We start from the raw sequence: 25,246 nt of genomic DNA, 5'->3' as shown, positions 1-25,246 counted from the left end.
TAATCACAATACTAATCTAAATCGGTTCTACATCAAACTACGATCGTTCAAAATCACAAAAGAAATTTGCGGAGGCCATGAAAAATTCAATTGATGGCACACCCCGGTTTTAAAAGAGTTAGTATTAATTATCTGAGGGCCATACATTTTGAGATATTATTTAGCACGGCGCATCTCGATTCTAATTTTCTAAAGGAAATTCAAACTACGCTTTTGAGGGCTATAACTACATCTTGCCTAATATGACGCACTTTCAAGAGCCCAATTAATTAATTAAGGAAAGGCTTAAAGAAATTATAATTACTTTAGTTTAAGGTTTAAACTTAATTTGCTAATCAAAGAAAACAACACACGAAATCCGTTCTATTTTATTCCAAGGGTTGGCCTGGCCTGAAGCCCAATTTGATGCGTCAACCTTAACAAATGAGGGAACACTACATCTTTCATAAAATCTTTGAACTTGAACCAAATATTGACTCCTTTAATCACATGCAAAGCACACTTGGACACCACATACATTCTATGTTGAAATATACTCCTAGTGAAGTCACGGGCCTTATGCAAATTATGCATCATTTAACAACAAGGTTCAGAGACCTAAATTCATGCAAAATTCCAACTTCAGACCAGCACTCTTAACAAAACTACATGGCTCGAGACTTTTTAAAGAAAACCAAGTGCAAAGAGTTAAGCCAAATTCAAAGATTCTCAAGTCTGACTTCAAAATCAAATTCCATTTAAAATCCTTTTAAAATCCAAAGGGGCTATGCATGAACAGAGGCAATACTAAGTTACAAACTTCTGAAATCAATAAACTATACTTCAAGCTATATATATATATATATACGAATCTGAACACATGATTGATGGGATAAACAGACTTAGCTCAGATTCATCAGTCCAAACATGAATGATTTAAATTGGCAAGTACATAACCCATACTTATGGAAAAGACACTCAAAAACCAACCAACCTCACAATCAAGCTAAAGAATCAAAGTCCTCAGTTAATACATATTACGCAAGATCTAAGAGATTTCTGAATTGCCTACATTCAAAACAAGACCCATATGTAATATTAAGATAAACATGCAGTATTGATTACATTATTAACTACACATGGGAAAACTTGGCTAGGAGAAAACATAAAACAAAATGCAACAAACTTGAAAGAAACTGGTAATGCAACAAAGAAGTAACAATGGTCCATTTCTTCAACTGGAATTACATATCTTCACACAATAGCCTAAACAAACTTCATTTCCATTCATGTTTCGAAAGAGATACCTGGGAATAAAGGGAAAGCAAGAAGAAGTGAGGGATCAGTAGGCAGCAGCAGAATTGATTCAGCAAGGAAAAAAACAGGCAGCAGGAGCAGTAAAGCCCAGATTCAACCAGTTGAATAATGAAATCGATTTGTGAAATCCAATGGAATAGTAACCAGGCAACAGAACTCAACCCAGAACTTTCAAAAACCAGTTTTAAACCATTTCTTCGATACCAAAGAGAAATCAGAAACTGTTTCGAAATGCTAAAAACCTCCAGATTCAAAGGAAGATCAATGGAACAGTAGTTCCTTTGTAGTATACTGTATTTTCCGGGAATTTTTAACTCTCTCAAAATCTCTTCAATATTTCTTTTAGTATTTTTCAGAAAGTGTTCTTCTTCATTTCCAGTATTTCAGAATCTCTCCTGTCTGTGTCCCTTAACACCTCTCAAGTTCAGCCTTTAAATAGGCATTCATTTTAGTGTATCCTCCATTATTAATTCACATTTTTATTTTTAACTACCCACTAGCTTAGTGCTTTCTTAATTTAAATAGCTATTGCAATCCCAGCCTTACCACTATTAGAAGCTTCTTAAGTAGGTAAACACTTAAATTATACTTATATTAATCAGTTCTTATCAACATAATTAAACAAGAAGTTAAACCAAACTATTGAACTAATCCTAATTATTCTGACTAAGTGATTAAACGAGATACAATTTCACAATCTTAAAACAAGCTGATATCCTAATTATACGAAACAAATCCACAAAACCAATCTTAAAGAAACAACAGTGAACAAAAATAATTTATACCAAAGAACTGATCGAATTTCATTTGAAATTGACCAGAAAAAGAAAAAGAGACGAGGAAGACGAATATCAGAATAATACTAATAAAATATAAATATAGAAAAAAAAAGACAGAAACTCACCGGTCAATAGTAATTGAAAGAAACCTTCGAATCTTCATTTTTAAACCAAAATTTGATTTTAACTGTGTGTTCTTGATTAACTTAAAGCATCAATAAAACTTGACACTGTAGTTTTAGGTTTAAAACTTAGATTTAATATTCGACAAGTTTTGGTTTGATTCGAGGGTAATGGATTGTGGATTAGGGAAGAAGGGAGTGAGGTGGCTTCAGGGTGTTAATTTGGGAGGGGTTGGAGGCAGCGCCGCCACCGGAAGGCTAGGGTGAATGGTGGCTGCTGCTAGGGTTCATAGCTTAAAATCAAGATTCGAAATGTCCTAAGGGTGTTCGAAGGAAACTAACTACGGATTATGAAAGAGGAGATCAAGGGGGTTCTGGGGTATATTTTCGGGGCGATTTGGGGCCGGCGCCGCCACCGAATGGCGGTGGGGAATGGTGGCGGCTGGTCTCTAGGGTTTGGGTGAGGAAGATGAGCGATGAGATAGGGGGTTATGAGGGGGCGGGGTCTGTTTTATATACTGGGGTGATGTTAAATCCAGGTCGTTCGATCAAACGAGATCAACGGCTTGGATTATTTGATTAATTTGAACGGTGTCGTTTGTTAGGATTAGAGGCTGGATCGGGTTTAGGGGGAAACGGTTCAGGGTCGGGTTAAACGGGTAATGGGTTAAGTCCTGGCTGTTGGATGTGGGGAATGGACGGTTGAGATTGGTTGACACTGAAACGACGTTGTTTGAGTCGTCTTTGAGGTCTGAATTGAATGGACCGGGTATGACATGTGTTTAGGCTGGTTTTGGCTGGGTATTAGGTGTATTTGATTTGGGCCTGGGGATTAAATTGAATTGGCCCAAGAATTCTTTTCCCTTTCTATTTATTTCCAAACTATTTTCTTCTCAAAATTAATTTAAATCCTAAATTGATCCCTAAACCAAATTATTCCACCAAATTAACTTAATTATCTCTAGATAATAATTAACCCAATTAATTAAGTACCAAATCAAAGGAAAAACTACTAAAATTCAAGACTAAAATAAAAAAAACAAGAATAAACTATTTTTGTGATTTTTTTTTCATTTTTATAAAACACCTAATTATTAATTAATTCAAAAATGTCAAATTAAATCCTAAATGCAATTACAATATATTTTTGTATTTTTCATTACTAAATAAAATAAACAGGCACAGACAATATTCACACAGTAACAAAAAATGCCACTAAAATTCACAAAAATCGCAAATAATGGAAAAATTATTTTGTTTTGAAATTTTTGGGAGTAATTCGTATAGGACAAAAATCATGTGCTCACAATACGTAGTTGAAAAAGTTTATCCCGAAGGAATATTGAGTTTTTTACGTATTTTTCATGCATTTCACCCATTTATGCATGTGCATTGACCCATGACCAGATGACGTTATATACGTGTACATATGTAAATATATGTATATGGGATATGAGAAAAGGTTACGGCGTTATATACACACCACCACCTGATCAGCTGGTATATGTTGATGATGTTGCTCACATTGGCCGAGACAATATGATGGGATGCCCTTAGTGGCTTGATGATATTATGTACACTCATACCTATGCATGGCACGACATTTATACGCATGTGCATGACATTATAAATGTTTCAGAATTTACAAAGTTATTCAGATTCAAAGATGTGTTTCTTTATTTCACGTTTCATCTATGTCTTTTACGTACAAATGTTCATGCCTTACATACTCAGTACATTTTTTGTACTGACGCCCTATTTTACGGGGCCTGCGTTTCATGCCCGCGGGTGCAGATAGGCAAGCTGACGATCCCCCTTCTTAGGATCCTTGATCAACGAGAGTTGGCGCGCTCCACTTGATCCGGAGCTGCTTTTGATTTGTGTGTGTGTGTGTGTGTATATATATATATATATATATATATGTATAGTTGTCTATAGCAGCCTTGCCGGCTCGCCCACTGTATTCTACATGTATACGTACATATGCCTTGTTGGCAGGTCTCCTTCATGTATGTTATTTTCGTAATTCAGCAAATGTTATTCAGGTTCATATCTTAGACGCATGCTTAGGGATGTTTGACAGGTAGGACTCAGGCACCCGTCGCGGCCCATCAGTTTGGGTCGTGACACCTAAATCTTCCACGGACCTCCAAAATACATTCCGATCACGCTCCTAAGTCCCAAATCACCTAACGAAGTTGTCTGAACCATCAAAATTCACATACGAGACCTTTTTCACATAAGTCAATATCCGATTGACTTTTCCAACTTAAGCTTACTCAAAAGAGACTAAGTATCTCATACTTCTCTAAAACCACTCAAAACCCGAACCAACCAATCCGATACCACATAATACAGCTGAACAAGACATAAAGAAGCAAAAATGGGGGAAACGATGCTGAAATTCATAAAACGACCGTCTAGGTCGTTATATTTTAGTTCTATAATTTCATCATTCTTTATTATTCTTCCTTCCCGAAGTCCACCAAAAAATAAATTAAATTGATAAATGCATTAATCAACCAGGAAACTAAACCTTAGACCTTAGTGCCCATGGAGAACAAATTAAAAATTGGGATATCAACCGATCCTTTTAAAAAAAGATATTAAATGTAAGTTTCCTACTTATTCTTGTTTCGTTTAGAACCTATGACAATTTTGACTTCTCCTCAATAGGAATATTAATTAATTCTTTTTTCCTTTTTAAACCAACGATAATCACTCTTTATTAGGGATATAGTAACTGAAAGAGTTTATCACTTACTCTTCTTCTTTTTCCTTTTTTGTCATACGACAATTTTGTTTTTTGTAAAATAAATTTCATTTTTATTTACCATTTTATCCAACTCTTTATCTAACTTAAAATGTACTTACGAAGGGTAAAAGATGCGAACGACATTTCGCTAAGAGTTTCGTACTTTTAATATAGTATAGATATAGATAGATAGATTTTATGAATGGATAATTTTTTCTTAATCCATTTTGCTGCTAATACTTGTACGGGAGAAATTAAAAAATAACCAGATTTACAAGTGGTCATTTAAAAATAGCCACAGTTTCAAAAGTAATCGAAATTTATCTACTTTTCATGTAAAGATAAATCTGAACGAAAACACTATTTAAAATCCGAAAAAATACTTCAGTATGCATAAGTATACTGGAGATTGGAGCACTGATGCTCCAATCTTCAGTATATTATACTGGAACTTTCCGTGTGTTGGAGTTCCAGCATAATATGCTGGAAGTTCATATACAGGTGTATCGATCTCCAGTATATTATGCTGGAACTTTCCGTGTTGCAGCAAATAGCGGCCATTTATTAATAATTTTATGAACGCTGGCTATTTTTGAATGACTGTCCGAAAACTGGCTAGCCTGTGCTATTTTTACTACTTGTACTAGTTAGGTGTGTTACACATTCAAAGTGAGAATAAAGACAAGGGTAGCCTTGTTCTGTCAAAGAAAACTAGTATCGATATTTTGAAATGAGAGTTTCTCTATTACTGAATATCCTGAAAAAAAGGTTCCCGAAATTCCTACATAAAATTTAAAGAGTACATTTGAAATCTTCTCTTATGCTTAGGAATATTATACAACATAGAACAAGAGCAGAAGCATAAATAGGTCACTGTTCTCAATCTTTAGACTTTCGGCTCGGCAATAACTAAACTGGAAGTTGATATTTGAAGATTAGGTGGCACTGGAATCTCATCTGAATGCCCTGAGATGCAGAGGTTTCCATGATCATCTTGCTCCCAATAGACCTCCACCATAAGGCCTCGGGGGTTCTCTGTGGAAATCGTGCCAGGGATTTCCACATACTTCGATCCTAGAAGTACCTGTATTCATTTCGTAATGCAAATTAATCACTTTGTTTTTCATCTGAATGCTATTCAACCAGCTAATAGGACCCGAATTTAATTTATGTGCACTAACAATGTACAGTATATTACATCATCATGACCTACAATAATAATTACATATACGGGAAGCGCGGCTTAGGTGGTTTGGTCATGTAAGGAGGAGGACCACAGATGCCCCAGTGAGGAGGTGTGAGAGGTTGACATTGGAGGGCCTATGGAGAGATAGAGGTAGGCCAAAGAAGACGCGGGCAGAGGTGATTAGGCAAGACATGGTGCAGCTTCAGCTGACCGAGGATTAGGGTAGTAGAGTAGGTAGTCTAGAGTGTTCATAATAGTAGTATTAGCACGCAGTCTCGCTTTCTGTTGGCAGTAGGTTTTTATGACTAACCGTTGTTTTCGTTTATTATTTATCACCTTACTATTTTGTTGTTTGTATTCTGCTTTTATTTGGCTTTTTGGTAATGTCCCTGTTGAAGTTTGGCAAAATGCCAAAGTCCCACATTGGTTGGGAGTTAAGTTTGGGGGGATTTTTCCCCTATAAAAGAAGGCCTAATGTTTAGGATTGAAACACACCTCTCATTTGCCTTCTCATCTATTTAAGGCATTTGTATCTTCTCTCTTTAGTATTATTTCACTTGTATTTTTGGAGTGAAATAAAATATTGGTTGTGTCCGAGGAGTAGGCAAAATTAGCCGAACCTCGTAAATTCTGGTGTTCCCTTTATTATTGTTTTATTGTCTTATTTATTATTTGGTGGCTGTCATAATTTTTGGTATAGTAGTTGTGACTTATTCACACTATATACATTTGGCTTCCGCAACAATTGGTATCAGAGCCAAGGTACTGTCTAAGTATGCTCTGTGGTTGCAGCATAGTCTGATCTTCCACATCAGAAAAGATTTATCTTGGTAACTGAGTCAAGGTTCTGTCTGAGTATGCTCTGTAGTTGCAGCTTAGTCTGATCTTCTACATCAGAAAGGAAATAATCTTGATTTGTGTCGTCAGCTATTAAATAATATTTGTGTCAAATATGGGGGACAATAAACAAGAAGAATCTACATCAAGTGTCAACAATACGTCATCATTGGCATCTTCGCTTATGACAAGAATTGTGTCAAATGCGAAATTTGCGGTAGAAATTTTTGACGGGTCCGGACATTTTGGGATGTGGCAAGGCGAGGTTCTAGATGTCCTTTTTCAACAAGGGCTAGATCTGGCCATTGAAGAAAAGAAACCAGATGTTATTGGAGAAGAAGATTGGAGAATTATCAACCGTGTTGCTTGCGGTACCATTCGATCCTACCTTGCTAGAGAGCAGAAATATCCATACACAAAGGAAACTTCTGCAAGTAAATTATGGAAAGCACTGGAGGATAAATTTTTGAAGAAAAACAGTCAAAATAAATTGTACATGAAGAAGAGACTGTTTCACTTCACCTATGTTCCTGGTACCACGATGAATGAACATATCACCAGTTTCAATAAGTTGGTCACAGATTTGCAAAATATGGATACAACTTATGATGATGGTGACTTGGCCTTAATGTTGTTGGCGTCACTTCCTGATGAGTACGAGCACCTTGAAACTACTCTACTCCATGGAAATGACGAAATTTCTCTCAGAGAAGTTTGTTCAGCTTTGTACAGCTATGAACAAAGAAAGCGAGAAAAACAGAAGGGCGGAGAAGGAGAAGCACTGTTTGTGAGGGGTCGTCCTCAAAATCAAACGAGGACAAAGAAGGGAAGATCCAAGTCAAGATCCAGACCCAGCAAAGATGAATGTGCCTTTTGTCGAGAAAAAGGGCACTGGAAGAAAGACTGTCCGAAGTTGAAGAATAAGGCCAAACATAACAATGGAAAGGCTATTATGGATTCAAATGTAGCTGATTGTGATGATTCAGACTTCTCATTAGTTACAACAGAGTCATCAACATCATCAGACATATGGTTGATGGACTCGGCTTGTAGCTATCATATGTGTCCCAACAGGGACTGGTTCGTGGAATTTCAAGAAGGAGAATATGGAGTCATCCACACAGCGGATAACAGCCCTCTTACCTCATATGGCATTGGTTCAATACGATTAAGGAACCATGATGGAATGATCAGAACATTGATAGATGTTCGATATGTACCAGATTTAAAGAAGAATCTCATCTCTGTGGGAGCCCTAGAATCAAAAGGGTTCAAAATCATTGCAGAAAATGGAGTGATGAGAGTATGCTCCGGTGCACTAGTGGTAATGAAGGCTAATCGGAAGAATAATAATATGTACCGCTATCGTGGCAGTACAGTTATTGGGACAGCGACAGTAACATCCAGTGACGACAAAGAGGCAGAAGCAACCAAGCTATGGCACATGCGCTTGGGACATGCTGGAGGAAAATCCTTGAAAGCTCTATCAGATCAAGGATTGTTAAAAGGAGTAAAGGCTTGCAACTTGGAGTTTTATGAGCATTGTGTTAAAGGGAAACAGACAAGGGTTAAATTTGGTACAGCGATCCATAATACTAAAGGCATTTTGGATTATGTACACTCTGATGTTTGGGGTCCTTCCAAAACACCTTCATTGGGTGGGAAGCACTATTTTGTAACCTTTGTTGATGATTTTTCCCGAAGAGTATGGGTGTATACAATGAAGAGCAAAGATGAAGTGTTGGGAATTTTTCTCAAATGGAAGACGATGGTGGAGAATCAGACAGGCAGGAGAATCAAGTGTATTCGCACAGACAATGGAGGTGAATACAAAAATGATCATTTCAATAAGGTCTGTGAAAATGATGGCATCATCCGACACTTCACTGTTAGACATACACCACAACAGAATGGAGTGGCAGAACGTATGAACCGGACCTTGCTGGAGAAGGTACGGTGTATGTTGTCCAATGCTGGCTTGGGCAAAGAATTTTGGGCTGAGGCAATTACATATGCATGCCACCTCATTAATCGTCTACCATCTGCTGCTATTGATGGCAAAACACCATTTGAAAAATGGTACGGAAAACCTGCTGTAGATTATAACTCTTTGCACGTGTTTGGCTCAACTGCATATTATCATGTGACAGAGTCAAAATTGGATCCAAGGGCAAAGAAGGCTATTTTTATGGGAATTACTTCTGGAGTCAAAGGATATCGCTTATGGTGTCCTATGACAAAGAAAGTAATATTCAGCAGAGATGTTACCTTTGATGAATTTGCTATGGTAAATAAGGTAACAGAAGATACCAAACAAAATGAAGGTGCTTCTAAGCAGGTGGAGTTTGAGGGAAAATTTATTTTTCCTACACAAGAAGCAGAGGAGGAAACAAATGAAGATTACCCTCTGGAAGGAGAGCCAGTAGAGGAGATTCCAACTCAGGAATCTCAACAACAACTTGAATCAATAGCAACCAGCAGGCCAAAAAGAACAATAACGAAACCTGTTCGTCTCATAGAGACGGTTGCTTGTGCAACCTCAATTGTAGTTGATGATGTTCCTACTACTTATAAAGACGTTGTCCAAAGTTCAGAAGAAGATAAGTGGAGGATTGCCATGAATGATGAAATACAGTCCCTTCATCAGAATCATACATGGAGATTGGCCAATCTCCCGAAGGGAAAGAAAGCAATTGGGTGCAAATGGGTATTTGCAAAGAAGGAAGGATTTCCTAACCAAGTAGATGTTCGCTACAAAGCAAGATTGGTGGCCAAAGGATATGCTCAAAAGGAGGGAATTGATTACAATGAAGTGTTTTCTCCAGTTGTAAAACATTCCTCCATTAGAATTATGTTGGCTTTGGTAGCACAATTGGATTTGGAACTAGTTCAGATGGATGTAAAAACTGCGTTTTTACATGGAAACTTGGAGGAGGAAATCTACATGACTCAGCCAGAAGGATTCAAAGTTGCTGGAAAAGAAAATATGGTGTGCAAACTTGAAAAATCGTTGTACGGATTGAAACAATCTTCTAGACAATGGTACAAGCGATTTGACGAGTTTATGTTGCGGCAAGGGTACAAGAGAAGCAAATACGATCATTGTGTGTATTTGCACAAGCTTAAAGATGGTTCTTTTGTATATCTTCTCCTATATGTTGATGATATGTTGATAGCTTCCAAGAATTTGGAAGAAATTGATAAGTTGAAGATTCAACTGAAGAAGGAGTTCGAGATGAAGGATTTGGGTGAGGCAAAGAAAATTCTTGGCATGGAGATAATTAGAGATAGACGTTCAAAGAAACTCTGTTTATCTCAAAAGGAATATTTGAAGAGAGTACTTCAACGTTTTGGCATAGATGACAAGACTAAGCCAGTTAGTACTCCACTTGCTTCCCATTTTAAGCTAAGTACTACTATGTCGCCAATGGATGAAGCTGAACGAGAGTATATGTCAAAGGTACCATACGCAAATGTTGTTGGTAGCTTGATGTATGCAATGGTTTGCACAAGGCCTGACATTTCACAAGCTGTTGGAGTTATTAGCAGATATATGCACAATCCAGGGAAGGAGCATTGGCAAGCTGTGAAGTGGATTCTACGGTATATTCATAATACTATAGATGTCGGGTTAGTTTTTGAGTAGGAAGACAATCAGTCTGTAGTTGGATATTGTGACTCAGATTTTGCGGGTGATATGGACAAACGAAGATCAACTACTGGTTATGTGTTTACTTTTGCAAAGGCACCAGTTAGTTGGAAGTCTACTTTGCAGTCAACAGTTGCTTTGTCTACAACAGAGGCAGAATACATGGCTATTACAGATGCTGTGAAAGAGGCAATTTGGCTTCAAGGATTGCTAAAGGAGCTTGGTGTTGAACAAAAAGGTATCACAATTTTTTGTGATAGTCAAAGTGCTATTCAATTAGCGAAGAACCAAGTTTATCATGCAAGGACGAAGCACATTGATGTTCGGTATCATTTCGTACGCGAAATCATAGAAGAAGGTGGAGTCACGGTGAAGAAAATTCATACTACAGAGAATCCTGCTGATATGCTGACAAAGGTGGTGACTGCGGTCAAGTTTCAACATTGTTTGGATTTGATCAACATTGTTGAACACTGAAGATTGAAGATGAAGACACAACCAAAATTTGTTATTGAGAGAGAATTGAAAATGTGGAATTTTGCCAAGGTGGAGATTTGTTGAAGTTTGGCAAAATGCCAAAGTCCCACATTGGTTGGGAGTTAAGTTTGGGGGGATTTTTCCCCTATAAAAGAAGGCCTAATGTTTAGGATTGAAACACACCTCTCATTTGCCTTCTCATCTGTTTAAGGCATTTGTATCTTCTCTCTTTAGTATTATTTCACTTGTATTTTTGGAGTGAAATAAAATATTGGTTGTGTCCGAGGAGTAGGCAAAATTAGCCGAACCTCGTAAATTCTGGTGTTCCCTTTATTATTGTTTTATTGTCTTATTTATTATTTGGTGGCTGTCATAATTTTTGGTATAGTAGTTGTGACTTATTCACACTATATACATTTGGCTTCCGCAACAGTCCCTTCGTCTCTATATTTTCATTGATGTGGTGCTTATGCTTTCATGAGCCGAGGGTCTATTGGAAACAGACCCCACAACGTGGGATAATACTGAATATGTTGTTGTTGTTGTTGTTTTCTCTTTATAGTAATTTTAATTTGGTAACCTAAAATGCAGTAAAAACTTGCTATAATTGGTTAAATACGTTGATATTGTAAAAATCTTTATACTGACAGTGTACGCGAGTTAAATCTATGACACAAATATAATTCCCAAGTCGCACCTACTTGGAGAGTAGTTCCTGATGGTAAAATCAGTGGCATGATAGTTTCCTCAGTTGCAGCCACTTCTAGCTCTGCCTTCTTTGCAATGTTCAAGAACACTTCTTCTAGCGTTGTAAGACCTATTTGGATATTTAATATGCCAAACTCCAGTTTTCTATTTTCTAGCTCTGCAAAGAAATTCTGATACAAATGTGCAAATAAAACATAGTAGTGAGTGATCAAAATACATGTTATGCTTGTCTTCAGGAACCTCGTGATAGGTACTTACTTCGAGTAGCTTCTCCTTCTCGTGAGGAATAACAAAAGTCAAGAAGGATTTATCTTCCTCTTTTGGTGTGACATCTAAATGCTGTAAAACAACTTACTAAGTAAAGAATATTTGTTTATTCATTGACAACAATCTTTAAAAGCTCTACTAGAAAGTACCTGTTTGAAGAATTCTTTGATAGCCTCATGATGCTTTCTGTCTAGTGTATTTGTCATGGCATTCACATTGTCAGCAGTTTTACTGAAGCTAACTTTAGCGATAAAGCCAACTCCAAATCGAGACTTCAGCAAGGTTGATGTTCCAATGCAACGAAGTCTACCCTTTGCCATTATTCCAATACGATCTGATAAAATATCAGCTTCCTCCATAGAATGTGTTGTCAGAACAATAGAACGTCCTTGCTTTGCAGCCTCAATTACACTCCATATATGCCTCCGAGTTACAGGATCCATACCAGTTGTCTACAAATTCCATGAATTTACTTCAGAATTGAACAAGCAATATATTGATTATGCTAGACTGTAGATTCTAAATATAGCATACTGGTTCATCTAAAAATAGAAGTTTTGGATCTCCAATCAATGCTATAGCTAAACTGAGGCGACGTTTCATTCCACCACTGTAGCCACCTGCTCTCGCTTTGGCAACATCATCAAGTTTCACATCAGCCAACAATTTTTCAGTTTCCTGACATTCAAGCAAATGGAGAAGTTTTTAGTGAGAATCATATGCAATAACCACTTCTTGAAGAGTCGATGGATAATTGTGGCAATCTATTTAGGATGAAATATGACATGCATATAATCCAGTGAAGTACAAGTATTTAGATAGAGATAAATCACATTCTTTTATCCCGACAAGGAGTAAGGATGGCGTCAGACACTTACTGATTTTTTTGAAGTCGGGGATAAGCCTTTGATGGTGGCGAAGAGTTCAAGGTGCTCTTGTCCGGATAATGCATCCCAAAGTGTGTCGAACTGCGATATGGCCATGCAAAGTTAATGAAAGAAAAACCAATCCAAGAAGAAGCACAGACTTGAATTGAAAGGTAAAGATCAATGGAATAGCTACCTGTGAGCAGACTCCAATCAGCTTTCTTATGTTGGAGATACCAACCGAACTTCGAACAGAGTTTCCATAGATCAGTGCTGTCAGAAAACAACAAATATGAGTTACATGATCATTCATTCTCAATCAAAGGAGAAAACAATTTAACTTGAAACTTTTCAAAAGGATTGCTATTACCATTTCCATGAGTGACTGGAGTTATACCAGTCAAGCAACTAATTACAGTTGTTTTGCCAGCTCCATTTGGTCCCAAGAGACAGAACAATTGATCCTTCTCAAGATTTAACCAAAGACCCTGAACAAAAAGGATCATTCTTAATATTTAACTATACATCCTGAATGAAAGGGCACCTTCTCTGCATTGCAACACATCTTCTGTTATGCTACAATGAGAAAAGGAAAATTTTCAAAAGGTTTTCTATGCTGTATTAATAATGTAGCCTTGGGAAGCAGACTGCAGAAATATTGGAGGGCAAAATGTTTGATGAGAACCATATAATAGATGATGCCTTCACTTATTTCAAGTGCAGATTCTAAATGATAAAATTTGGCGGGCATGCATCTTATATCATGTAAGGGTCAAGCAATCGATGCAACAAAAACCAACTATGGTTTCTATTAAGTCAACTGTGGAAGTCCAATATCTGATGATTTATTACTGAAATAAAGAAAATCTAATTTTCTCATTAACTTTATCCAAATACTACTTCCTAACCAAGTTTCATGATAAATTCACCTGGACAGCCTTCTAAGGTTTCTTAATCTTGCATCTACAGTAGCAACAGAGAAGGCAGCAAGAATGGCAGCTTGAGCTTATTGTCCTAGAATACATCTTATTAAGATCTTGTAGCTGCACAGCAACATTAGGATCAACGTTGCCTTCCTCCGCTTGTTGTTTCACTCTATTTTCCTCATCAAGAACATCTTCATCATCTTGAGTAAAACTGTCATGTGGCGGCGCAGAACCAGAACCGCAACATGGGGCATTTTCTGAATTTTAAAAAAAGATTAAGCTTGGTTACTGAAGGATGGCAATAGACTCTTCTGAGGAAATGAGATTTAAGTCAAAAACTCAGTAGTACCTTTATACTTTTCTTCACCTCTTCCTCTCCAATATCCAGGTTTCAAAAAGTAATATAAGGGTTTACTTACACCTGCTGAGTTGGGTATGATATTGTCAAGGTAGATAGCCAAAATAAGCCACAGGAAGAACGTCGCAATGAGCCATCGATAGTAACGGAGCTGGCAATTCAAAATAGTTCAGGAAATGGTCAAAAAACTTCATTTTAGAAAGAAGATATAGGATAATAAGTTTTAACATGAATAAGCAAGAGATAAAGCACAGCAACTAGGTTTTAGGGTCTCTTATCATCTCATATACATGGAGAATTAGATTTCAGAAGAGATCAAAAATTGCAAGACATAAGATTTTTTTGCTATAAATCAAAAAAGAGAAATTAAAAATAAAACTCTTCATACAATTGAATAGCAATATGAGCCATCAATGTCACACTCGGAAAGCCTACTCCAGCTGATCCCGCCATTGTCTGCTGCAAATAATAACAGATTCAGACCTCCTGAAAAGGGATTAGGCGGAAAGAAGGACCAAATTGTTCTTCTATAGCTTGTTTTATGGCTTGTATCACTATAGAGCACCCCTGAAAATGTCTGTAAGAGAACAAAACAAACCCGTTACAAAGAGATATTTAGGAGTTACTGCAAGTTTAGATCAGGAATTGACTTGCCTGAGTTCCACAACCAATTACAAATATGGCAAAGCTGGCAGATGTAGTCGAAGCAGATTTGCGGATGAAGTTTGATATTAAGAAGGCAAAACCAACCTAGTACATCAAGATGCAAAAAGCTTTAGGTCCTGAAATACTGCGACGGTGGTTAAGTTAGTCATATATGATTGCTCTAATAGTCCAAAGTAAGAAACTCACCATGTTGAGTTGGAAAAGAAAAAACAAAAGTAGAACAATCAAAAAGCTGTTTTTCAAGAAAAGGTGAAGCTGAAACATCATTCCAAAAAGAACAATGAGGAGTGATGAAAGGAATGTCATAATTCCCTCCCATATAAGCCACGAGCACCAATACGCAGAGTCAAAAAGTCCCATCACAGTCATTGCCTGTAAATCATATTGGAAATCAGACAAAAAGTTGGGTATAAAATCCATGATTCTTAAAATAAATGAATATGTTACCTGTCGAAGTTTGAGCTCCTTCTCAAGAACCATTGAGCTGATCTGAAATACAAAACCAAACATAGAGATTGCATAGAAGAAGATTGGACTGAAAATAGCAACAAAAGCAAACTTTTGAAATGAATCTCCAGCTTCACGGTCTTCTATTGCAGGATGGGCAAATTCCTTGAGACCAACATTCCAGCTGAACTTTGAATCTGCGAAAGCAGGATACAATCTTAAGTTTTAACGATACAAATGTTTTATTTTGATGATAATTCTTTTGGAATTTATTAATTATCATGGTAAAGGAGAACTACTAACTTATACTACCTCCAAGCAAGGACCTTGCAATCTCTCGAGATGCAGCTAGCTGAAGGGGAAGTTGGAACTTGAAAGTTGGATCTTCAGGTACCCTTGGAACTTGAATGTATGTAGATGTATTTGTTACTACGCCATATCTTATAACTGTGGCATTTCGTTCCACGAAATGCAAAGCTCCAGGGGTACGCATTGGATCACTGAGAAACCAATTGTTCAGGTCATCTTTTGTGCTAAATGACTTGACCTGAAAAATTAAAACTTTAGTTGCTGCAGTATACACAACTTGAAGAGCAAACAGGTGGCAACTTGTATCTCATTCTTAAACTGATAAAGCAAAAGAACAATTCTTTGTCTACATTCATTCCAGAGAAAATACGTACGTTATCTTGATAAAATGTAAGTCCTGCCACAATATCTTTTTCGATAGCAAACATAATGAGTTTTATTGATAAAAATGTTGGGATATATACTATTAACCATGAGTTTGGTTTAGATATAGTATTTATTATGAAATAATTGTTTATTCAGTTTTAATAAAGTTTTAAATAGATCATATAATAGTCTGTGTCCTTTGCTTATATAGTAGATGATTTAGTGTATAGAGTTTAGCTTATACACGGAAGATTAAATCATCGGTTCTTATAAGTATAAAGTTTGAGTTCACAATCTAATGATGGAATTGGACAAACCATCAGGAATGATTGTAGCACAAGATTAAATATAATTAATCTTGATTATGGGAATGGTTTAATTCCAACTTCTTGTGCTAGTACATTTTGTATGTATTGAACGGACCAGGTAGAGATAAGTATTTTATACTGACTTAATAAAATAAACTCTCTAGCCATTAAATGTACTTATACTCTTAATCTTGATATAATTATTATTAGCTGTGTATATTATTATTGTTTTGATTTATTAAAAGGCGAGATTTTTTCGTGGGTCAATATGCCTGGTAAATTGGATAATAATAATATACATTGGCGAAGTAATAGTTAGTTTATGGAATCCATGTCTCGGTTTAGAGATTGATGATATACCTTTATGAAAGCTTATAAGTTTTCATGTGTAAACCCGGCCGGTGGATTTTGTATCCGACACATGAAATAAGTTAAGCGAAAGTCTAAAGGAAATAATCAATAAATTAAATCGTCAGTAATTTAATTTAATTGATTCGTATCTGAATCTTAACATGGGGAGTTAAATAAGATTTAATGGATGAATTTCGAAATTGAATAAGGAGTGTAATTACGAATTTTTAGTGGAATAATTCGTAATTAATTATGGTGGATATTAATTTCGAAAATTACAAATTAATTCCATAATTGGAAGCCTTGTTAATTAAATTCTGTGGTCCCTACTGTGCCTAAATAATAGGAAATAAAGGAATCCTTTTTCTGGTGGAAAAGAAAACCTAACAGGTTTTAGAAAAGGGTCTTAACCCTTAAAACTTGTGCTATAAATACATAAGGTTTTCCACCTAGAGGGATGAGTACATGGTGGCTGAAATTTTCAGCCAAGTTTTCCTAGAAATTTCGCCCACACGAAATTGCTATTTCCGGGTATTATTTGGGTAACACGGTAGAAGACCGTGGAACGTTCGAGGATCACGATTGTGCGGGTGATGGAGATTCCATTAAGAAGTTATGGAACTGAAGGCTCACGTGGTAGAAGAGATATGTTCACGCTTCAAGAGGTAACCCGTGAAATCCCGTTTATGCTAGTTGTCTAAATTACATGTGATTTTGATACTGGGATTGCTTCCGCTGCATATAATAATCCATCAATTGGTATCAGAGCTCACTCACATCTAATTAGATAACTAAGTTTTTCATGAAACAAGAATATGGTGTTTATGTGCATTTTTTGAATTACATATATATGTGGTTTTCTGAAAAACTGCACTGCTGTTTTGTGAATTAACTGTGCATAATTTATGGATTATTCTTATAATCATGAGATATATGTTTTTTTATTGATATTTGATTGAGATTATCTGAATTTTTTGGGGTAAACCCTAGAAAAACGCAAAACCTGTTTTTGACCGAATAGCCGGAATTTTCGGAGGTCAGCGAACTTGACGGACTCCGATTGAGCTGAAATTTGGTGGATCCATCGGAAACGCCGTGGTGAGAAACACTCACTGATATGCAGTGAATCATGGTATTTTTCGGCGTTTTGAGGTCGTTTAGACTGTGTTTTGGACGTTTTTCTATTTTGTGAAAATTATTTCTTAATAATTTTAATTCTTTTTTAATTCAATGGTGTTGGGGATGACACCCCATGGTCCCCATGATTAAATACTAGTCATATAATACGTTTACACACTGACTATTAGCAAATAAACGTGTTGTTGTATTAAATTCAATAATAGAGGTGTAAGATTTTATTGACTAGGTCTTACAAGGTATAATTCATATTGTGTAATGATATAATTATTTTGTAAGAAAGTAAAATTCTCTATTTGATATTCTGGATGACTAATGATTGGAGCGTTTGGCATGTTTGTGCATAAAAAATTTCTCAAATTTAAGTTTATATTTTCATGCCCTACGTGATTACTAGTTTGGATTTTTTATGAAGAATTTTGTTCTCTGATTAGAGGTTCTAATTAAGTGAAATATGACGGTATGTTGTATGAGTTTTATAATGTTGGTATGACTTTTAAGCTATGGTCTACCATAAAATAATTTTATGAGCTAAATATATATTCACTTGTAAATTGAGAATTTTATGAGTAATAAATAGTTACCACTGAAGTGGTTTGTTTATTTGAACTCATGAAAAATTCTTAGTAAATTTGTACATGTGAAATTATATCTATTCATGGATTGAGCATTATGATTAATAAGTAGGATCCACAAAATGGTCTATTTATTTGAGTCACTGAAATATGTTTAATATACCATGTGAAAATTATCCTTGAGAAATCTACATTAATGGTGGAGGTTCATAACTAGAAAAAGAGTATTTATCTTTGGGTACTAGTGAAACTAACTCCACCCATGAGAAGAGATATTGGGGTTTTCACTGAACGGGAGAAAATATAATATCTCAGGTTCTTATGTATTTAATAAAAGGATAATTTATTGCAAAAGGAGATATTATATATCCTAGAAATAGGAAGAAAATAATATATGCCTTGAGCTCATAGTGTAATTATAAGGAGAATGGAAATCAATATCATATTTATTTTAATTCATGAAACTACTTAAAACGGTTATTCTCCGAGTTTGGTTACAGGCTAGTGGTCATGAATTTGACGGACTCCGATTAACCTGAAACTTGGTGGGTTCATCGAAAACGATCTAGTGAAAAAAAAACTCCTTGCTATGCAGTGAATCATGTTGTTTTTTTGGCATTTTGAGGTCGTTTAGATGGGTTTTCAAGCAGTTTATTAAATTGAATTTGTTATAAATATGAAAAATTATTCTTTATATATCGGTTATATTTGTGTTAAATCTGAAACATGATGATTTAACTTGATATGATATATAGCAAGAATGCAAATCACATGGATTTAATCCTGACTACGCCAAAAAAAAAAATTATTCGAATTTGGTCTAGTTTTTGGCGATCATGAATTTCACGATCTCCGAATGACCTGAAATTCGGTAGGATCATTGGAAACGATCATTTAAGAAGAACTCACTGCTATGCAGTGAATCACATCGTATTTTGATGATTTGGGATCGTTTAGGTGAGTTTTTTGGAGGTTTGACGGATTAAAATGTGATTTACATACGAAAAGTCATTCTTTCTATCATTTTATATGTCTAATCTGGAACATGATAACACATGTTGATTTGACATGAATTGGTATATGATAAAAAAATGTAGGTCATATTTTAAATTCTTAAAAAAATGCTTAAAATGATAATTTTTCAAATTTGGTCGCAATTTTTGATTGATATGAAATTTGGTAGATTTATCAGAAATAGTCCAGTCAACAATAATCACCACTATACAGTGTGAAATATTAATTTTAGTATTTTAAGACTGTTTAAATGGGTATTGAGCATTTTTTTTAATATGGAACTTAATCCTCAGAGAAAAGTTCGTGGTTGTGATAAAGTGGTGATGGGAATAAACCCCTATTGTCTTCATTTTTTTATTTATAGTGAGATAATAAATTTATGCGTTGACATTAGGTCTTCCTCCATATCGGATAAATTTATTATGAACTCACTGGCTATAGTTACTAGTTATTGATAACCAGTATTAACTCTCCATCTGAGCTTAAAGGGTTGAATCAATTTTGTAACTACAATACAATCATGATTAAGTGGTGATAGAAATATATTTCTATGGTCTTCCACTATTAATTTCAAGTGAGTAATAAATTTATGTGTTGACTTTAGGTCTTCCTCCATATCGGATAAATTTATTGTAAGCTCACTAGGTGAAATACTAGTAATTGACATCGTGTACTTACTCTCCATCTGAGTATACATGTTGGATCAATGAAACTAGAGCTATTAAAAATGATGTTCACTTGACTTAAATTAACAGTATACTCTCCATCTGAGTTGGGTCTGTTTTAATTATTGGAGTGAATAATCTGGCATTGCATATGTATGTTGCATGAGTAGTTCTTTCCCATCGAAATTGCTATTCAAGATGCATGACATATATGTGTAGTGTGTTTTAAAATTTTTGTATTAAAAAGTTATATACAATTGACTGAAAATAATAGTATGCTCTCCATCTGAGTTGGTTCTATTTATTTTTGGATTGTATAATTCTTGCATTATATAATATACTTTGCATGAATAATTCTTTTCCCATCGAAATTTATTATTCCAGATGCATGTATGTATATAAATATTGAATGCAGTCTGAATTTTACTATTCAGTGTTTTGACTTATTATGATCTATTTAATATTTTTATCTCAACTCCACAATGATTTTATGCAATTTATCGTATTACTTGTTAAAATTTTCTTTTAGTGATAAGGCATTAATTTTAAGGATGCAATATATGTACTTTTGTTAGAAGGAATTTAATTCCGATTTCTGGGCAAAATAAGAGATGGATATTTGTTTTATTTTTCGAATAACTCTTGAGTTATTGAGCTTAATAAACACTTTATCTCTTGTGGTACATGAATGCATGACCTTGTTATTATATATTGATGTCTCTCCTGAACAGAACAATATTAGTCTACCTCATAAGAGAATATGTTCTTCAAAATTGAGTAAAACTTATCTGTGCACTTTTATCTAAGTCATATTAATCTGGATAGGATTTCAAGTTGGTCAAGTATGGACCTTAAGGTTCATTGAAAGTAGAGGCACTACCAACTTGTGGATCCTGTTTGGAAGGAAATTTGACTAAAAGATGTTTCCCTTTAAAAGGAAATAAAACTAGTGATAAGCTAGAATGAATCCTTTCTGATTTGTATGGTTAAATGAACATACTCGTAAGAGATAGATTTTGAGTATTTTATGACGTTCATAAATGATTACTCAAAATATTAATATATTTATTTGATGCACTGTAAGTCTTAATGAATTAAGTAATTCAAGGTTTTTAAGACTTGAAATAGAGAAGCACCAAAGAAATATATTAAGTTACTACAATTTGATTGTAGTGGCGAGCATCTCTCTAAAGAGTTTTTTAGTTACATATCAGAATAGGGATTACATCTCAATTGACTACACCGTAAACTCCATAATAGAGTCGTGTAGTAGAAAGAAGAAATAAGTCTCTTTTTGGATATGGATAGACTAATGACGTGTTATTCAGATTTGCCTTATTTATTTTTGGAATATTTCCTGGAAACTTCAAATTACATTCTGAATTTAGTTCCTTCTAAGCTAGTACCTGGGACATCTATAGAAATGTGGACTGAATGTAAGTTTGGTCTGTGGCATGTTCAGATATAGGATTATCCCGCATATGTGCTGAAAGGGAAAGCAGATATGTAAGTTAGAACTAAGGATGGATAGGTGCATGCTTATCGAATATCCAAGAAAACGAATGAAGCTTTATTTTATTGTCCTAAAGAAAATAAGGCAATTGTTAAAACAAATGCATTTTTCTAGATAAGGACTGTTTAATAAAACATGTTCCTAGAAGTAAACTATTTTTACAGGAACTGGGCAAAGAAATAACTAGATGTTCAAGAACATCAAAACCCACACGTCAGAATTGACGTTCCATTGCATTTAAGTAGTGGGAGAACGTTAATAGACATAATATGCCTTTATCGAGTGGGAGTGATGTTTGAACATTGAACACTATAGTAAGAAGTCACTAATATTTCAATGTCGTGAGGTAACGAAGGTAATATTAGTGGTACTTCGTCTTAGTGGGAGAAAGCTAAAGAAAATTATAGTTCGGTGTTCATTCTTGGGATAGTTTCGGTAACAGGATCTCTGAAGAGTTTAATACCAAACTAGATAATTACGACAAAGTACTACTGGACAAATATTGCATCAGATATAACTTGGCAAGATTCTTTAACAAAACCTTATTTGGTGAAGGCTTTTAATAGTCATGTAAAAGAATGCCTGAGAAAGTTGTAGATGCATGGTTATGAGTCTAAGTGGGAGATTATTGGGGTATATACTATTAACCATGCATTTGGATATAGTATATTCTAATAATTATCATGGTTAAAAGTCTAAGTGGGAGATTGTTGGGATATATACTATTAACCATGAGCTTGGTTTAGATATAGTATTTATTATGAAATAATTGTTTATTCAGTTTTAATAAAGTTTTAAATAGATCATATAATAGTCTGTGTCCTTTGCTTATATAGTAGATGATTTAGTGTATAGAGTTTAGCTTATACACGGAAGATTAAATCATCGGTTCTTATAAGTATAAAGTTTGAGTTCACAATCTAATGATGGAATTGGACAAACCATCAGAAATGATTGTAGCACAAGATTAAATATAATTAATCTTGATTATGGGAATGGTTTAATTCCAACTTCTTGTGCTAGTACATTTTGTATGTATTGAACGGACCAGGTAGAGATAAGTATTTTATACTGACTTAATAAAATAAACTCTCTAGCCATTAAATGTACTTATACTCTTAATCTTGATATAATTATTATTAGCTGTGTATATTATTATTGTTTTGATTTATTAAAAGGCGAGATTTTTTCGTGGGTCAATATGCCTGGTAAATTGGATAATAATAATATACATTGGCGAAGTAATAGTTAGTTGATGGAATCCATGTCTCGGTTTAGAGATTGATGATATACCTTTATGAAAGCTTATAAGTTTTCATGTGTAAACCCGGCCGGTGGATTTTGTATCCGACACATGAAATAAGTTAAGCGAAAGTCTAAAGAAAATAATCAATAAATTAAATCGTCAGTAATTTAATTTAATTGATTCGTATCTGAATCTTAACATGGAGAGTTAAATAAGATTTAATGGATGAATTTCGAAATTGAATAAGGAGTGTAATTACGAATTTTTAGTGGAATAATTCGTAATTAATTATGTTGGATATTAATTTCGAAAATTACAAATTAATTCCATAATTGGAAGCCTTGTTAATTAAATTCTGTGGTCTCTACTGTGCCTAAATAATAGGAAATAAAGGAATCCTTTTTCTGGTGGAAAAGAAAACCTAACAGGTTTTGGAAAAGGGTCTTAACCCTTAAAACTTGTGCTATAAATACATAAGGTTTTCCACCTAGAGGGATGAGTACATGGTGGCTGAAATTTTCAGCCAAGTTTTCCTAGAAATTTCGCCCACACGAAATTGCTATTTCCGGGTATTATTTGGGTAACACAGTAGAAGACCGTGGAACGTTCGAGGATCACGATTGTGCGGGTGATGGAGATTCCATTAAGAAGTTATGGAACTGAAGGCTCACGTGGTAGAAGAGATATGTTCACGCTTCAAGAGGTAACCCGTGAAATCCCGTTTATGCTAGTTGTCTAAATTACATGTGATTTTGATACTGGGATTGCTTCCGCTGCATATAATAATCCATCAAAAAATAGCACTGAGATGGAGATTGTGATCGAGTATTTCCAAAGGGTGATTACAAAAACTCAGTTCCTTGTCTATTCGAATTTTTCAAGGAGCTGATGATCAGGAAGCCTAAAAAGTTCCAATATTTACATTCTCCATCTTATGCCAAAAATGCAAAAGAGAAAGATATAGTAATTTAATCTATGAATGTTCTGTGCTTTGCCCTCAAAACACAGGAGAATTTAGGATATAAAGTTATGAGTATGATTTTATTACGTATATGTATAAATATCTGAGCCGGAAGCGATTAGTCAGTTTATCCCATCCTAAATCCGCTTTTGCTAGAAAATCAAGCTATTGGATGGATTGATCATTGGCATAAAATCAAGCAAATTATATCCTTTAAAAATAAAAAAATAAAAACAGCAAAGTACTGTAACTGCAACAACGGATAGTGAAAGTTGTACCTTGGTAGGAGGAATAGGTCGACCTGGATTATTTGCCAAAATACCATTAACAATGGATTCAATTCTTTTGTTGCCACTGCCACTCCACACAAAGTCATAACACGGACGCTTAATAAAGAACTTGTGCTCGCATGGCGGTATAGGAGGATTCGTGAGAGCCTGAGGATCATTCACTGCCCCTATAGCGGACGGATGCTTGGAGCAAAAATCCATGGCCTTTTGGATTCCAAACAAGAGACCTAAGAAGAAGAGCGACGAAAATAACTGAAGAAATGTGGCTCTCTTGCTTCTCATCGACAGCAAGAAATTCTTCTTCAGTAAAGCAATTGTTTGTTGCCAAAACAATGAAAATCCTCTTTGCAATTCCATTGCCATTTCTAATTCCAAGTCAGGCGAACTTTGGGTAGAGTTTCACTTGAATGCATTCTCTTTTTGTATATTTGATCAAGTGTTAATTAGGCAACTTTCTCTATAGTGAGGAGTACTTTTTTAAAAAATTGGTATATTTGAGTTAAAATATGGAAGAATTTATGGGCATGGTGTGATGGTGAAGTTAACAAAGGCAATGGCGAGTCTTTTATTCATTCTTCGCCGGGGAAACCAACGTCCTTTCTTGCTAAACCGTTTAAATACTTCCGCCATTTTCACTTTTGGAAAGACTATTCTACCCCTAATAATATAGTTTGCCCTTCTCCAATAAAAATTATAAAATAAAATAAAAAACAATTCAAATACTAGATTAAAGGCTGTTGTCAGTAGTTGGAAAATAAAGGTTTCTCGTCATTAACAGACAAAGAAAAAGATCCAAAGAAGTCAAGCATAGGCGCGACGAAGCGTTGACGGTGACTTGGTAAACCATTTGCGTACGATGAGAAAAAAACAGATTACAACTATTGTAATGGTTTGGATTATTTTCCTTATTGATGCTGAAGTAACCATTTCATCGTATTATTGGTTATCTTTACACTCTGTTTGGATCGTTTTATAATGTACCGTATCGTATCGTTTTATGAATACAATATTTGGATAGATTGTATTGTTTGTTATTGTTAAATAATATTTTGTTGTTTGGTTTTACTGTATCGTATTGTACTATAATTGATAAGTTTACTAAAATACCCTCAATTGTTTAAATATTAAATTTAATAAAAATTATGTATAAAAATAATTTTAAAAAATAAAAC

General features: G+C 35.0%; 1 pseudogene; it reads right to left on the bottom strand.

Annotated features, from left to right (window-relative positions):
* Positions 1 to 5,648: 5,648 nt before the first annotated feature.
* Positions 5,649 to 24,668, bottom strand: LOC107764805 (ABC transporter A family member 11-like; annotated as a pseudogene).
* Positions 24,669 to 25,246: the final 578 nt, after the last annotated feature.

This window comes from Nicotiana tabacum, chromosome 8, assembly GCF_000715075.1.
Source record: "Nicotiana tabacum cultivar K326 chromosome 8, ASM71507v2, whole genome shotgun sequence".
In the NCBI taxonomy this organism is placed as follows: Eukaryota; Viridiplantae; Streptophyta; class Magnoliopsida; order Solanales; family Solanaceae; genus Nicotiana; species Nicotiana tabacum.
This window is presented reverse-complemented; position numbering and strand designations above follow the sequence as displayed.